This window comes from Coregonus clupeaformis, chromosome 6 (assembly GCF_020615455.1).
Source record: "Coregonus clupeaformis isolate EN_2021a chromosome 6, ASM2061545v1, whole genome shotgun sequence".
Lineage (NCBI taxonomy): Eukaryota > Metazoa > Chordata > Actinopteri > Salmoniformes > Salmonidae > Coregonus > Coregonus clupeaformis.
Genome location: NC_059197.1, coordinates 43248181 through 43264454, shown reverse-complemented (window position 1 = coordinate 43264454; position 16274 = coordinate 43248181). Strand labels below are relative to the sequence as shown.

Below are 16274 nucleotides of genomic sequence, written 5' to 3'. Positions count from 1 at the left end.
GCAGCGGTCACTAAGGGAGCATATTGATTTGGGATCTCATTTAGGGCGTCCACGTCGAGATTCTGGTGGCAAATCTTAGTGACTGAAGAAAGGCGGATCTGTCCCACTGTGGAAAAAGCACAGCCAAAGTGAGAGAAAGCGAGAACTTCACTTTCTTTGGTGTTTTCAATCTTTGTTTCAGGGGAAACGTATTCCCCAAGCGGAGTCTGTTACCACAGGGAGTTGGAGGGATGATTTTGAATGCCGAACACGTAGAGGAACATTATGCACAGAGAGCTTGGATTGTTTTTTTTTTTAGAACAGGTACACAGTCTATAGACTGCTCTGATAAACTCTCTCTCTCAGCAGATATTGTGGGGAGCCTAAACAAATGAACATGGCAGCTAATTAACTGACTGGGACAATAGGTGAATTTATCTAGTACTAAGTACTTAAACCTGGCTCCCTGATCCTTGTTCCTCATTGACTAGTTGTCTGATTTGTTTATTTCGTCTGTCCAGCAGTAAGCGTGCACGGATGCTTGCAGACACACACGTATGCACGCTGGCGCGTGCGCTCACACACACACCTATGCACACACACACACACCTACACACACACACACACACACACACACACATACAAATGCACACACACAGTTATGTAAACCTAGCGTATTATGTATCTTGCACTTGTCTACACACCCACTGAGGGGTATGAGCACATAGTACACTCAAAGGCATTCAATACACTAATACAAACACACACCCACACAAACGAAGCAAGTATGGTGCATTTCTTAAACAGCTCATCATAAAAAACATCTTTCTTTGTTTTGGATGAATCAGTGGTTTTGTTCGACTCTAGGGCAGCAACTATTTCTTAAATTCTGCCTCTGTCTTCCATATTGATTTGGAAGAAGAGAAGAATGTGCATAAGGGACATGTTTCGGAGACGAGGAGCTCAAGCTAACAACAACACCCTGAAGCTGTAATTTATAGAACATTTTCTAAAGCTGTGCAGAGGAATGGCGTAACAGCCACTGCCAGGTCCCAGTACACAACATGCCGCATCCCAATAATTATTAAGAGCAAATCAGTATGATGCCCACAGGAACTGTGTCGACCAAACGAATGGTCCATCCTGCCAGCTCACTACGCATTAGGGCTATGTCTGTCAGTACCATTCTGCTGATTTGGCCAACTGCAAATGAGCTGCTGTTCTCTTTGTTCTGGACCAGCTCCTACTCAAAATGTGTCCTTGATCATTTTAGGCATTTCTGTAAAAAAATATAAAAAAATAAACACGTTCCTTCCAAATGTTTCTTGCAAATGTTCATTTCGGCCGAATCGTACCCAATATGGCCTGATAGTCCTTTCCTTCATGACCACTGATCTAAAATGACTTGACAGATGTATTTGATACAGTGTAAATCAATGCCCTCATTTCACATGTCAATGGCCAAAAATAAAAAGAGACTGTTAAAGGAAGGCGTCTGACAGTATTGGGACATAGCCCCTACCATTCCTCTGATGTAGGAAGTGATTGATAGTTTATATCAGACAGATGAAGCTTGAAGCACCCGGGACCGGCTGTGAGGACCGTTGGGGTCCACTGTATATTTGCTGGCACAGTTACTTGGGCGGTGCCCATCGATGGCATTGATGGTGTCTCCATGTGGGATGTCACCAGGAATCAATGGGACCCAGCTGGACTTTGGCAGTAGTCACTCCTCCTCAACTCCCCTTAACGCCTCTACTTTACAGGACTATTGGCCTCACTGACTCATCCAAGCTCCTCTCAGTCCCTCTCTGTGGTGGGGCCCTGGCGAATAAAGGCCCCACCACTATAGAATAGTGTGAATAAAGGCCCCACCACAATAGAATAGTGTGAATAAAGGCCCCACCACAATAGAATAGTGTGAATAAAGGCCCCATCACAATAGAATAGTGTGAATAAAGGCCCCATCACAATAGAATAGTGTGAATAAAGGCCCCATCAAAACAGAATAGTGTGAATAAAGGCCCCATCACAATAGAATAGCACCGTCGTACATGCACACTCGTTTCATGCTCTACTTTTTAAATCACCTCTGCATGAGGCTCTATTAGGGATGGGCGGAAGAGCACTGTAGGGTGAGATAGTGAAAGAAATAAAGGAAGAAGTGAAGAGAGAAAGATTGAGGGAGCAAATATTTTGTCACTGTGATATCATGATTATCAGCTAAACTATATTAATAAGGGATGGAAGTTTGTTGTGTCATTTTAAATCAAGGATTAGACTCAGAATGTGTAAGTGCTACTATTACAGCTATTAGCAGTTGAATAGACTCTTTCTTGGAAAAATCCAATTGTGTGTGAGTGGACTCATGTCAGAGGAAGGAAGGAAAGCATTTACTGTTTGCTCACTTATTTATTTTATTTTAATTTTTTATTTCACCTTTATTTAACCAGGTAAGCCAGTTGAGAACAAGTTCTGATTTACAACTGCGACCTGGCCAAGATAAAGCAAAGCAGTGCGATAAAAACAACAACACAGAGTTACATATGGGGTAAAAAAAAACATAAAGTCAAAAAATACAACAGAAAATATATACAGTGGGGAGAAGAAGTATTTGATACACTGCCGATTTTGCAGGTTTTCCTACTTACAAAGCATGTAGAGGTCTGTAATTTTTATCATAGGTACACTTCAACTGTGAGAAACAGAATCTAAAACAAAAATCCAGAAAATCACATTGTATGATTTTTAAGTAATTAATTTGCATTTTATTGCATGACATAAGTATTTGATCACCTACCAACCAGTAAGAATTCCGGCTCTCACAGACCTGTTAGTTTTTCTTTAAGAAGCCCTCCTGTTCTCCACTCATTACCTGTATTAACTGCACCTGTTTGAACTCGTTACCTGTATAAAAGACACCTGTCCACACACTCAATCAAACAGACTCCAACCTCTCCACAATGGCCAAGACCAGAGAGCTGTGTAAGGACATCAGGGATACAATTGTAGACCTGCACAAGGCTGGGATTGGCTACAGGACAATAGGCAAGCAGGTTGGTGAGAAGGCAACAACTGTTGGCGCAATTATTAGAAAATGGAAGAAGTTCAAGATGACGGTCAATCACCCTCGGTCTGGGGCTCCATGCAAGATCTCACCTCGTGGGGCATCAATGATCATGAGGAAGGTGAGGGATCAGCCCAGAACTACACTGTGGTCCTCTGTAGCTCAGCTGGTAGAGCACGGCGCTTGTAACGCCAAGGTAGTGGGTTCGATCCCCGGGACCACCCATACACAAAAAAATGTATGCACGCACGACTGTAAGTCGCTTTGGATAAAAGCGTCTGCTAAATGGCATATTATATTATATTATATTATACACGGCAGGACCTGGTCAATGACCTGAAGAGAGCTGGGACCACAGTCTCAAAGAAAACCATTAGTAACACACTACGCCGTCATGGATTAAAATCCTGCAGTGCACGCAAGGTCCCCCTGCTCAAGCCAGCGCATGTCCAGGCCCGTCTGAAGTTTGCCAATGACCATCTGGATGATCCAGAGGAGGAATGGGAGAAGGTCTTGTGGTCTGATGAGACAAAAATAGAGCTTTTTGGTCTAAACTCCACTCGCTGTGTTTGGAGGAAGAAGAAGGATGAGTACAACCCCAAGAACACCATCCCAACCGTGAAGCATGGAGGTGGAAACATCATTCTTTGGGGATGCTTTTCTGCAAAGGGGACAGGACGACTGCACCATATTGAGGGGAGGATGGATGGGGCCATGTATAGCAAGATCTTGGCCAACAACCTCCTTCCCTCAGTAAGAGCATTGAAGATGGGTCGTGGCTGGGTCTTCCAGCATGACAACGACCCGAAACACACAGCCAGGGCAACTAAGGAGTGGCTCCGTAAGAAGCATCTCAAGGGCCTGGAGTGGCCTAGCCAGTCTCCAGACCTGAACCCAATAGAAAATCTTTGGAGGGAGCTGAAAGTCCGTATTGCCCAGCGACAGCCCCGAAACCTGAAGGATCTGGAGAAGGTCTGTATGGAGGAGTGGGCCAAAATCCCTGCTGCAGTGTGTACAAACCTGGTCAGGACCTACAGGAAACGTATGATCTCTGTAATTGCAAACCAATCAATCAATCAATTTTATTTTATATAGCCCTTCTTACATCAGCTAATATCTCGAAGTGCTGTACAGAAACCCAGCCTAAAACCCCAAACAGCTAGTAATGCAGGTGTAGAAGCACGGTGGCTAGGAAAAACTCCCTAGAAAGGCAAAACCTAGGAAGAAACCTAGAGAGGAACCAGGCTATGAGGGGTGGCCAGTCCTCTTCTGGCTGTGCCGGGTGGAGAATATTTGGTACAAACAAAGGTTTCTGTACCAAATATTAAGTTCTGCTTTTCTGATGTATCAAATACTTATGTCATGCAATAAAATGCAAATTAATTACTTAAAAATCATACAATGTGATTTTCTGGATTTTTGTTTTAGATTCCGTCTCTCACAGTTGAAGTGTACCTATGATAAGAATTACAGACCTCTACATGCTTTGTAAGTAGGAAAACCTGCAAAATCGGCAGTGTATCAAATACTTGTTCTCCCCACTGTATACAGTGTGTGCAAATGTAGCAAGTTATGGAGGTAAGGCAATAAATAGGCTATAGTGCAAAATAATTACAATTAGTATTAACACTGGAATGCTAGATGTGCAAGAGATTATGTGCAAATAGAGATACTGGGGTGCAAAAGAGCAAAATAAATAACAATATAGGGATGAGGTAGTTGGGTGGGCTAATTTCAGATGGGCTGTGTACATGTGCAGTGATCAGTAAGTTGCTCTGACAACTGATGCTTAAAGTTAGTGAGGGAGATAAGAGTCTCCTGCTTCAGAGATTTTTGCAATTCGTTCCAGTCATTGGCAGCAGAGAACTGGAAGGAATGGCGGCCAAAGGAGGTGTTGGCTTTGGGAATGACCAGTGAGATATACCTGCTGGAGCGCAGACTACAGGTGGGTGCTGCTATGGTGACCAATGAGCTAAGATAAGGCGGGGATTTGCCTAGCAGTGATTTATAGATGGCCTGGAGCCAGTGGGTTTGACGACGAACATGTAGTGAGGACTAGCCAACAAGAGCGTACAGGTCACAGTGGTGGGTAGTGTATGGGGCTTTGGAGACAAAACGGATGGCACTGTGATAGACTACATCCAATTTGCTGAGTAGAGTGTTGGAGGCTATTTTGTAAATTACATTGCCGAAGTCAAGGATCGGTAGGATAGTCAGTTTTACGAGGGCATGTTTGGCAGCATGAGTGAAGGAGGCTTTGTTGCGAAATAGGAAGCCGATTCTAGATTTAACTTTGGATTGGAGATTCTTAATGTGAGTCTGGAAGGAGAGTTTACAGTCTAACCAGACACCTAGGTATTTGTAGTTGTCCACAGACCCGTCGAGAGTGGTGATTCTAGTCGGGTGGGCGGGTGCCAGCAGCGTTCGATTGAAGAGCATGCATTTCGTTTTACTAGTGTTTAAGAGCAGTTGGAGGCTACTGAAGGAGTGTTGTATGGCATTGATGCTCGTTTGGAGGTTTGTTAACACAGTGTCCAATGAAGGGCCAGATGTATACAAAATGGTGTCGTCTGCGTAGAGGTGGATCTGAGAGTCACCAGCAGCAAGAGCGACATCATTGATATACACAGAGAAAAGAGTCGGCCCAAGAATTGAACCCTGTGGCACCCCCATAGAGACTGCCATAGGTCCAGACAACAGGCCCTCCGATTTGACACCATTGGTTGTTTTAATACTTTGTGACGACTAATGAGCTCACCAATCCACTCACTTGACAGACTTGGATCCGTTTATACTTGAGTGATTATTAGTATACAGACAACATTCATCACCTGTTTATTTGGGGCCTTTGTTGTCTCTCTGAGCTGACATGGGTTTTTTGGGAGTGACAAAGCCATCCCACTGGGCACACACTGGTTGAATCAATGTTGTGTCCACGTTTTTTCAATGCATTGATGTGGAACCAACGTGGAATAGACGTTGGGATTATTGGAATAAAAAACATTTGCCCACTTGAAGTATACAGTTGAAGTCAGAAGTTTACATACACTTAGGTTGGAGTCATTAAAACAAGTTTTTCAACCACTCCACAAATGTCTTGTTAACAAACTATAGTTTTGTCAAGTTGGTAAGGACATCTACTTTCTGCATGACACAAGTAATTTTTCCAACAATTGTTTACAGACAGATTATCACACTTATAATTCACTGTATCACAATTCCAGTGGGTCAGCACTGTACATACACTAAGTTAACTGTGCCTTTAAACAGCTTGGAAAATTCCAGAAAATGATGTCATGGCTTTAGAAGCGTCTGATAGGCTAATTGACATCATTTGAGTCAATTGGAGGTGCCTCTTTGCACTCAGTGCCTCAGTGCTTGACATCATGGGAAAATCTAAAGAAATCAGCCAAGACCTCAGAAGAAAAATTGTAGAACTCCACAAGTCTGGTTCATCCTTGGGAGCAATTTCCAAACGCCTGAAGGTACCACGTTCATCTCTACAAACAATAGTACGTAAGTATAAACAACATGGGTCCACGCAGCCGTCATACCGCTCAGGAAGGAGACGCATTCTGTATCCTAGAGATGAACGTACTTTGGTGCGAAAAGTGCAAATCAATCCCAGAACAACAGCAAAGGACCTTGTGAAGATGCTGGAGGAAACAGGTACAAAAGTATCTATATCCACAGTAAAACGAGTCCTATATCGGCATAACCTGAAAGGCCGCTCAGCAAGGAAGAAGCTACTGCTCCAAAACCACCATAAAAAAGCCAGACTACGGTTTGCAACTGCACATGGGGACAAAGATCGTACTTTATGGAGAAATGTCATCTGGTCTGATGAAACATAAATAGAACTGTTTGACCATAATGACCATCATTATGTTTGGAGTAGAAATGGGGTTCTTGCAATCCGAAGAACACCATCCCAACCCTGAAGCACAGGGGTGGCAGCATCATGCTGTGGGGGGTTCTTTGCTGCAGGAGGGACTGGTGCACTTCACAAAATAGATGGCATCATGAGGAAGGAAAAGTATGTGGATATATTGAAGCAACATCTAAAGACATCAGTCAGGAAGTTAAAGCTTGGTTGCAAATGGGTCTTCCAAATGGACAATGACCCCAAGCATACTTCTAAATTTGTGGCAAAATGGCTTAAGGACAACAAAGTCAATGTATTGGAGTGGCCATCACAAAGCCCTGACCTCAATCCTTTAGAAGATTTGTGGGCAGAACTGAAAAGGCATGTGCGAGCAAGGAGGCCTATAAATCTGACTCAGTTACACTAGCTCTGTCAGGAGAATTGGGCCAAAATTCACCCAACTTATTGTGGGAAGCTTGTGGAAGGCTACCCGAAACGTTTGACCCAAGTTAAATCATTTAAAGGCAATGCTACCAAATACTAATTGAGTGTATGTAAACTTCTCTACTATTATTCTGACATTTCACATTCTTAAAATAAAGTGGTGATCCTAACTGACCTAAGACAGGGCATTTTTACTAAGATTAAATGTCAGGAATTGTGAAAAACTAGTTTAAATGTATTTGGCTAAGGTGTATGTAAACTTCCGACTTCAACTGTACCTGCAATATATCTCAGACTGTCCTTATAAGGACTATATATAGTCAGAACAAATGAAAATACTAAACATTAGGGATTCTTCTAAACAAAGGCTTGGAAAAGTATGATGCGTGGAGCGAAACGGAGCATGGCATAAGTGAATTCCCCGAATTAAGACTCCGTTGCCAACAAGCTCATCCTATTTTTCAAATGTGACAGGTAATTTCCTTTTGGTGTTATACTTGAAGGCCCCCTGCAAAGAGGCCACAATGACATGTTCACAGCATTGCCTTGTAAGAAATCAAAATAGAATCAAACAGAAGAGCATTACATTGCTATACACAGGATCTCCTGAGCAATGTGTATACCATCAACGTAGCTGTCTCACTGTGCAGCATGGTGCAACATAACGCCTGTACAGAGATGGATAGATAGACAAAAAGCTAAATATGTAGGTTTTGGCTGAGGGAACTAGCCGGCCTACCTTGTTCTTTTGTTAACGACTCTTTACATTACAGTCCTCAGTGTTATGTTTCATTAGAACTAACCTCCAAACTGGCCAGGGCTTTAAAGCGTTAGTTTAAAGGATGACTCATCCAGTTCACATAGTATGTAAGATTGGCTCTCGCATGGAGATCTCGAATAGAGATCCAAGAAAAAGAATGTTGTTGCCTGACTTTTGTTAACCTATTTCAACAAAGAATGGCAACATAATATTTTTCTGCTGTTATCAGATGCCAATAACTGTAACATAAACTGTTGTGTAAGATGATGATGAAACGCACGCCTTGTATAAATCGCCTCTCGAAGATTGAGGCAAAACACAAAAATCTATTTAAAAGTAAAGGGACCATATGTCCATATCAGTCGATTGAATTGATAAAATGAAATAAACAAAGGCTATGAAATCCCTATTAGATAATAATTGTTGGTTTTAAGGCCTGCTAATACAAAATGAAACCAGGCGTTGTGTTGAGCAGGTTGATGTGGGACAGATGGTTATCCCAACCTGTTCTTCCTCGTCCGCTTGCCAACCTCAACACTTTCTTCAATGTTATACGCCATGACGGCATTTAAGTTATTTACAGCATGAAAAAGAAGATGGGGATTCTGATAGGCTGCCATCACGTGTGATATCTAATTTGTATGTGGACACAGTGCTGAAGCGTTCAGCTGGGATTTGTGATATCACACATACTATGCTCAGCTGCACTTAAACATGTGCACTACACTTATACTGATGTGTAAGCAAAGTCAGAGACGCAGACATACAAGTGTGCATACACACTCTCTCTCACACACACACAAACACACTGCTCTTCTAACTACCATACAACGTCTGACTCTAAATCTCTAAGCTTAGCCTTTTTCTTTTAAGTGTTCCTTCTTCCTCTTCGTTGCTCACATTTTCAATGACTGGCCTCTTAGAATCCAGTGATGTTCCCCTTTTTCCAGGTTTATCCATCTTAGTGGATTCTCCTCACGTATGCCTCTGTTGGAAAGGGCAACAAGGGGCCGATTGGCTTTATCCCCTACCAGAAGCCCCAGACATGAACCCATCTCGGTGTCTCATCTCCGACCCCAAAAAACTCAGCTCCCTAAATGTATACAGGCCTGGTCCTCTGCATGCTACTGGGGCTGCATATCAATCAAATCAACCTACGTACCTGACTATCATTATGCTGGAAAATAAATAATAGATAACTCTCTGAAAATAGATTATAACGGGTTAGACAACTAGACTGCTGAGGATCAAGTGTTTTAAATCAACACGAAATGAGCTGGAAATATGGACCGATTCCTTTGACTTCTAATGTGAGTGATAGAGGATATTTTCAATTTGAAGCCAGACCTTTATCTCATGTGATAATGAGCTTAACCAAGGCCATGATGGAGATGAGGAAGTACAGTGTGTCATTAGGCTCCATATAGTAGTGCTGGAAGCTGCACTCCATCAGAGGTGATTGGCAGATGGTTAATGTGTGAACTGGGAGATAGCATGGAGAAGAGACTTTCCCCTCCAAACCCTGATATAGAGCAGAAAATAGCCTAGATAGATAGAGTTTACCCCTCCAAGCCAGTGACTCCCCCATCGTGAATGATTGATGGGATGATTAGCATGACTCTCAGAGAGGAGAGAGGACGTCTCCTTGCTGGAAGGCTGCAGGGTGTGTGCTATGTGGTAGGATGACCCATAACCCTAAAACCACACACTGGTATTCCTGTTTCAACTCTGGAATGATTCAATTCTATCCTGACCTTAAGTTTAAAGAAGGAATGTTGTGTCATGGTTAGCGTTACAAAGGCAGGGTATATGACTGGAAACTTTCGAGGTTTACCAGTAAACTACCAGAATGTTGGTATATTTCATGGATTTTATGTAATCTATCAAGACATCTAGGTACTTCAGAATATCACACGTGTCTGTAATTATCTCTGGCCCTTATCACATGTAAAATATATGAAATAATTAAATAAGATGATTTTCAAAGAAAAAATTAGATTGACAAAGCTGTAAAACATTATCATAAATATAAACCATCAACTTAATGAATACCATTGGGGTTTAATATGAGGGTTTCAGCATTACATATCCTTTATATGTATATATTTTTTCTATGTCAATATGTATTTGCTGTCAATGTTTTGGCATCAAACTGGTAGCAGCTGTGAATAAAGTCAATAGATGGCCGAGTTGCAGAAGGAATTGAAAATAATGCCATTGTTGATTAGATGCTTTTTTCATTAATTTGGCTATTTACACGTATACATTACCAAACATACAATGGATTGCCAAAGATTTTCTGTTAATGACCAAAATTACTGAAGATTCCGGTAACTTTGGTAAATTACCAGTAGCTTTGTAACCCTAGTCATGGTAGTTTTTATCAATCAATGGGAGAATGTGTAAGCAGTGTGTTTCTCCCTAATTATTCTACTGAGGCTGAGTCTTGCCAGTAGTTAGTTCACTTACGGCTCATATCTTCCTTATGTAATTTGTTTGTAATTCTCTACTAATATGTGTGTACACACAAATAGCATTACGCACTTAGTTAACCATTAGGCCATTGTCCCCTAATTCAATGATTCAATTAGTATTAACTAATTAGATTACACCCCCTAACATCAACTGGGCTTACACACAAGTACCAAATACCTGCTTCAATGACTGCCAATTATACTCAACCCATGAAAAATAATGAATGAAATCAAGGGCTACAGTTCAAAAGAGCCACTTTGCTCTAGCTACCGTACATGGGTGTGAGTGAGGCCCTTTTGTACTGGATGGTCACCACAGCACTTTTCATTTTCTCCTCCTCTGGTCCAAATCCAGCCGAGCTCAGCGAAAGCTCCTGTCACCTCCCCAGACCCATAATCATGTGCTGATCCTTGGCGTCTTGTTCACAGTTTTCATCATCCTCCCCATGCCCCAGATCAAATTTTTATTACGGTCGTTGACACGCCCCCCCTCCACCTCCTCCATCCCTGAGAGTGTGTAGATTAATTAAGCAGACAGACATGCGACAGCCGTAGCGATAACGAGGGAGGGAGGCGCTGGCCCAGTTAGTAATTTTAATGGCCGCCGACAACAGGTCGCTCTTGTTATAAAGGAGTTAATGCAGCAGAATGTGAGAGAGATGCCGTTGAGTTACCTATTGGTGGATATCATAACAGAGGTGACTACGTCATTGGATGAGGAGGATGGATCGAGTTGTGTTGATGCACCGGAAATGATGGGCAAAGGCCATGCATTTTTCATTACCTTGTGGTAATATGAACACTCACTCTATTCGGTGTCTTCATGAACAGTCCATCATCTGAACGCAAATATCAAATTCACACACACGCGCACACACGTACACATGCACGCACACACACATGCACAGTCACATGCTCTCTCTTTCTCATGAGCACACACACACACTCAGTCACATGCTCTCTCTCTCTTTCTTGCTCTCTGTCACGCTCTCTCTCACAAGCACACACACACAGACACACACAACCCATCCAATTATCCTCCATGGGATTTTCAAACAATGTACTTTGTATCATAGATCAATACTATTATCTATTGGATGCTGTTGTTCATGGTTCATCAAATAGAGTTTCTAATTTGTTTGGAAAAACTCTGCAGGACTTATTTTGCTATTTAGACCAAACTAAAAATTACATTAATTTGGTTAGCATGAATGTTCTAAGAAGTATTAGTAAAGTACGATCCTGCTCTTTTAAGTTCAAATCCATCACAGAAACAGTTTGATGCAAATACTAATTTCATAGGGAGCACACAAGCCTACACTTTGACATAAAACAAAACAAATTAACTTTTAAACTGACTTTGTCTTCTCCCAAAAAAACGTGCCACAATGATTTTAGGACGTTTTCCAAGCAGATTTCATTCGTGAAACACTCAATTATAGTAAGCCAATGTACAATCATGCTTGTAAGAGGACCGCTGATAGGAGATCCATTGTTATAGGCCATTTGGGTGTTTCTGGGTGCTTTGGGGTGCTTCTTCTCAAAGCCTGTAGCTAAGCCCCTTAGTGATTGTGGATGACTGGGATTTCTCTGCAAGGCATTAAGGTGTTCTGAGCCCCACACTCCCTCACACCTCTTCAACTCAGAGCCACTTCATGTAATCGGGAAGATTTGAGGATGCCACTTGCAATGCCATATTTATCCCCCAATTAATCAAATCTATCGATCCGCAACGCGTCCATAGAGAGATGTATACTGTCATTGTGTTTTATGTGTCTGTGTGGCTCCTACTGTAGCTCTGTTTTTCATTGTGGTTGGATCTGTGGTTGTACAGTTACGTCTCAGTGTATTGTATGTTTGGAAACAATGAGAGCAAAATGGTCTCCATCTTGAGGCTCTGCTAAAATGTATGGGCAGTTTGAGATGGCTGGAAGGATTTGGTTTTGGGACACTAGGTTCTGTCTGGTGAACATGCAAATAATAAGACTCTGAGTGGTGGCAGGAGTGTGTACCATTGGTTGAGGGCAGCCTAGCAGGAAGTCTCTCTGCCATGTGTAAACTGATGGGCCACTTATATAGCCTAAGCCAGATGGCTATCAGTGTAAGTGGGCTGAACTGGCCCTGTCTGCCACCTGAGGACCCGACAGAGGGAAACAGGTGCTCTGGACGATTGTGTGTGTGCGTATGGGTGTGAGTGGATGTGTGTGTGTGTGTGTGTGTGTGGCACACACAACAAAGACCTTCTGTGACTCTCTCTCTCACACACTCACACACACACACTCTCTCTCTCTCTCTCTCTCTCTCACACACACACACACACACACACACATCAAACATTGGGGAAGAGTAGAAATTTAGTGGACTCAGGCGTGGCTAAGGGAGGGAAGGGGGGCCTGGGCAGCGGTCCCTGGGGGCAGGAGGGACCCCACCATGGGCGCCACCCCAAGCGCCCTGTGCGGGATAGGGAGAGTGACAGGAAGCAACCAGGGCCCCACCACCAGCACAACGGGACCTTCCACCCCCAGAAACGAGGCTTCCTGCCAGTTGAGGGAGGCCATGAGGACAAGCTGAAGTTTGTGGAGGAGGATTTTCCCTCACTCAACCAATCAGAGAGCAGTGGGAAGCCGGTGGCCCAGCCTCATGCCGTAGGGTCTCCTGTAGGAGTTAGGGAGCACCCTCCTAGTGCCAAGCAGACCATGACTAAGATGTTGGTCATCAAGAAGGTTTCCAAGGAAGACCCCAACACTGGTTTCGCCAACACGACGGTACCCCACCTAACCAACAGCACCAAAAGCCCTATCTCCTCATCCAGTGTCTACAAGAACCTGGTGCCCAAGCCAGCTATCACCCCAACCAAGGCTGGTCCCTGGAAGCCAAGCGGGAGAGAAACCAAAAGCAGTTTTAATTTATCCGGCTAGGACTCCGCCTTCACCAGTCCTGCTTCCTCTGTGACCAAACCTCTTACGCCTGTTACTCCCCCGACCTACGGCCCGACCTACGGAACCCCCAAGGAGCCTCCCTCCAGCATCACCTCTCCCATCGACGTCACCCTTCCTCGTCTGAAGCTGATGTGTCGCAGCACCGACCGGAAGAGTGAGTTCCTGCGAGGCCTGAAGGATGAGAGGAACGGGGACGGGCCCACCTCTACCAGTCCCTCAGACCCTAAGGAGAACAAAGGAGACTTACAGGAGAATATGATCCCTCACACACTCAGCGACTCAGACACAGATCACCTTTCCAGGCAGAACACAGGTTGATCAAAGCTATGGGCTGGCAGGAGTACCCAGAGAATGATGACAACTTCTTGCCCATCACTGATGCCGAGCTCCAAGAATTTCAAGCTAAAAATGAGAAGCTGAAGAGGAACGGGCTGGGCCAGAACGTTGTTCTCCTGAAGCCTCTTCTCAAGGGTGCGCCCCTGCCCCTGCTGTCCTGGAGAAACCCTGTTGAGCCTGAACTAGAAGAGGTCTCAGAGTCAGAGAGCACTAGCAGCAGCCAGACATCAGACGACGCACACACCTAACATGCAGACACCCCTCCTCTTCTTCTTCCTCACGTCACGCTCCCTCGCTCATTGCACTCGTCTGTTTTACACTTCCTCGTTCACACGAGACTGGTCATTCAGACACTGGGGTGGCAGAGAGGTCAGAGGTGAGGCCTGCCTGCCTGCCTGCCTGAGGGTCTTTCTGCTTAGTTTTCATTCTGCTTTTTCTTTCCTTTCTTTTTCTTTCTTTTGACCCCCGTTTGTTTGGTATTTTACTAGAAGCTAAAATGATTATTGAAAGCAAAACACATCAGCATTTTCTTTTGATTTTGTGATGAAAAAAGCTAACCCATGATGACATCAACCAAACCAATAATGATTTTACTTGCAAATGACTTCATCGATCAATACATTTTTTTGAAATATGGCTTTGACTCTTGCTCTTGCTTAAAGAATTTGTAGCATTTGTGTTGAGATGAAACAATCATTGTGAGCAGTTGATATTGACATTGCCTCCAGTCCCCTAAATAACCCATCTGGATGGATTTAGGTTTGTTTTGTTTTGGTCCATTTAAAGCCGACAAATTGTAATGTCTTTGTCTTATTTGAACAGTGTAAGGCATGCGTTTGCTCATCATTATATTTTCTCCTAAGCGGTAGGAGAACAGTAATTTACAGTCATGGACCACCATTATTTTTATTGCAATACTGATTGAATGTAGCCAGGAAGGGCATAAAGAATAATAAAACAAAGTTTCGAAGTAATGGAAATGCCACTTTACCAAACTTATTCTGGAGAAAAACTAAATTATCCCAATGTAGCTGTTCAAGCTGATTATCTGTTCTTAGTTCACCAACCGCCATCATTTTCAGATGTGCAAAATTCCAAGTTCTGTGGTTGATAGAGTACCCTGTAGCTCAGCTGGTAGAGCATGGCGCTTGCAACGCCAGGGTTGTGGGTTCGTTTCCCACGGGGAGCCAGCATGAAAAAATGTATGCCCTCACTAACTGTAAGTCGCTCTGGATAAGAGCATCTGCTAAATGACTAAAATGTAATTACTTTACACATAAGTCATTGGACGAAGGCGTTTTCTGTAGGGGGGAGTTTTGTTAAGATCCCCGGCGCTCGGTCAGAACATTAACATGCATCGCTTGCGGTACGGTTTTGGAAGCAGAAGGACCTTATCTTTCATATCAGCCAGAAGATTAAATTAATACACACCTTTATAGAGTTAATGTTCCCACACAGCCATATCTCCATGTTACAGCGCTTGTTTACGGAAGACAGACGGAAGACAGAGGGTCCACCTGTGCTAATTAGCTATCTAGCATGCTCCAACACCTGTGTGCAACTGAAGAATGCGGTCAGAAACGTGTTGTCACAGAAAAATACTGTCAGCTGCAACCGTGATAAAGCCGGTTAAAACAGTGTACAGTAAGTGTATATATTTTTTTATTTGTGAAATTATTTTGATGTGACATAACAGTAAAGGGCTTTACATTTCTAGAACTGCATCGCAATTGAGAATCGATTCACGTATAGATGGAGTATCTGGCTGTTTTGGCTGCCAGAGCCAGTCTTCCTCTGAAAATAACATAATATCCTTTAACCTTAAGGAGTAACAGTAGGCTCCTAAAGAGCACATCTTGGGCTAAGTGGAATGGTGCTATGTTTCCTCTGTTAGACTCCTTATAATGTATTGTATGATGTCTCTTTCTTTTGTATCATGACTTTGGAGTTTGAATTATGTATTACTCTGTATTTACACATGAAGTTCTTAATTCTCACTCATATTTGATTAAGTATTTCTTGTTTCTTGTAGTTTCACCCTGTATCATTAAAGTGGACAACGATGATCAAGATCTTGACTCCTGTATGATAAGGCATTTAGTTGTCATATCATACTGTAATGTGAAGACAACAGAACAGACACAATTTCTGCCCATAGAACTTACTGCACACCATGCAAACTATTCAAGATGAATGCTAGACAATCCCCAAAGAGGTTTTACGTTTCTGGAGTTGTTTCATCCTGTCTCTCTGATATAATGTGTAGAAATGTACCATGTTCACCATCTGTTTTATTATAAAGTGATGACATTACTTTAGACCTATCTGTCAAACAGTGACGTATTTGGCTGACTGAAGATGATAGCATCACGTTGGCAGGCTCCTCATTCTTTAAACAGACAGCAATGTC

At 43.0% G+C, this 16274-nt stretch overlaps 1 protein-coding gene across 2 annotated transcripts in view; it reads left to right on the top strand.

The window, feature by feature from the left end:
* The window catches only part of LOC121567401 (leucine-rich repeat and fibronectin type III domain-containing protein 1-like protein), a 128633-nt gene that overhangs the window by 82315 nt on the left and 30044 nt on the right, over nt 1–16274 (top strand). The window lies entirely within an intron of this gene.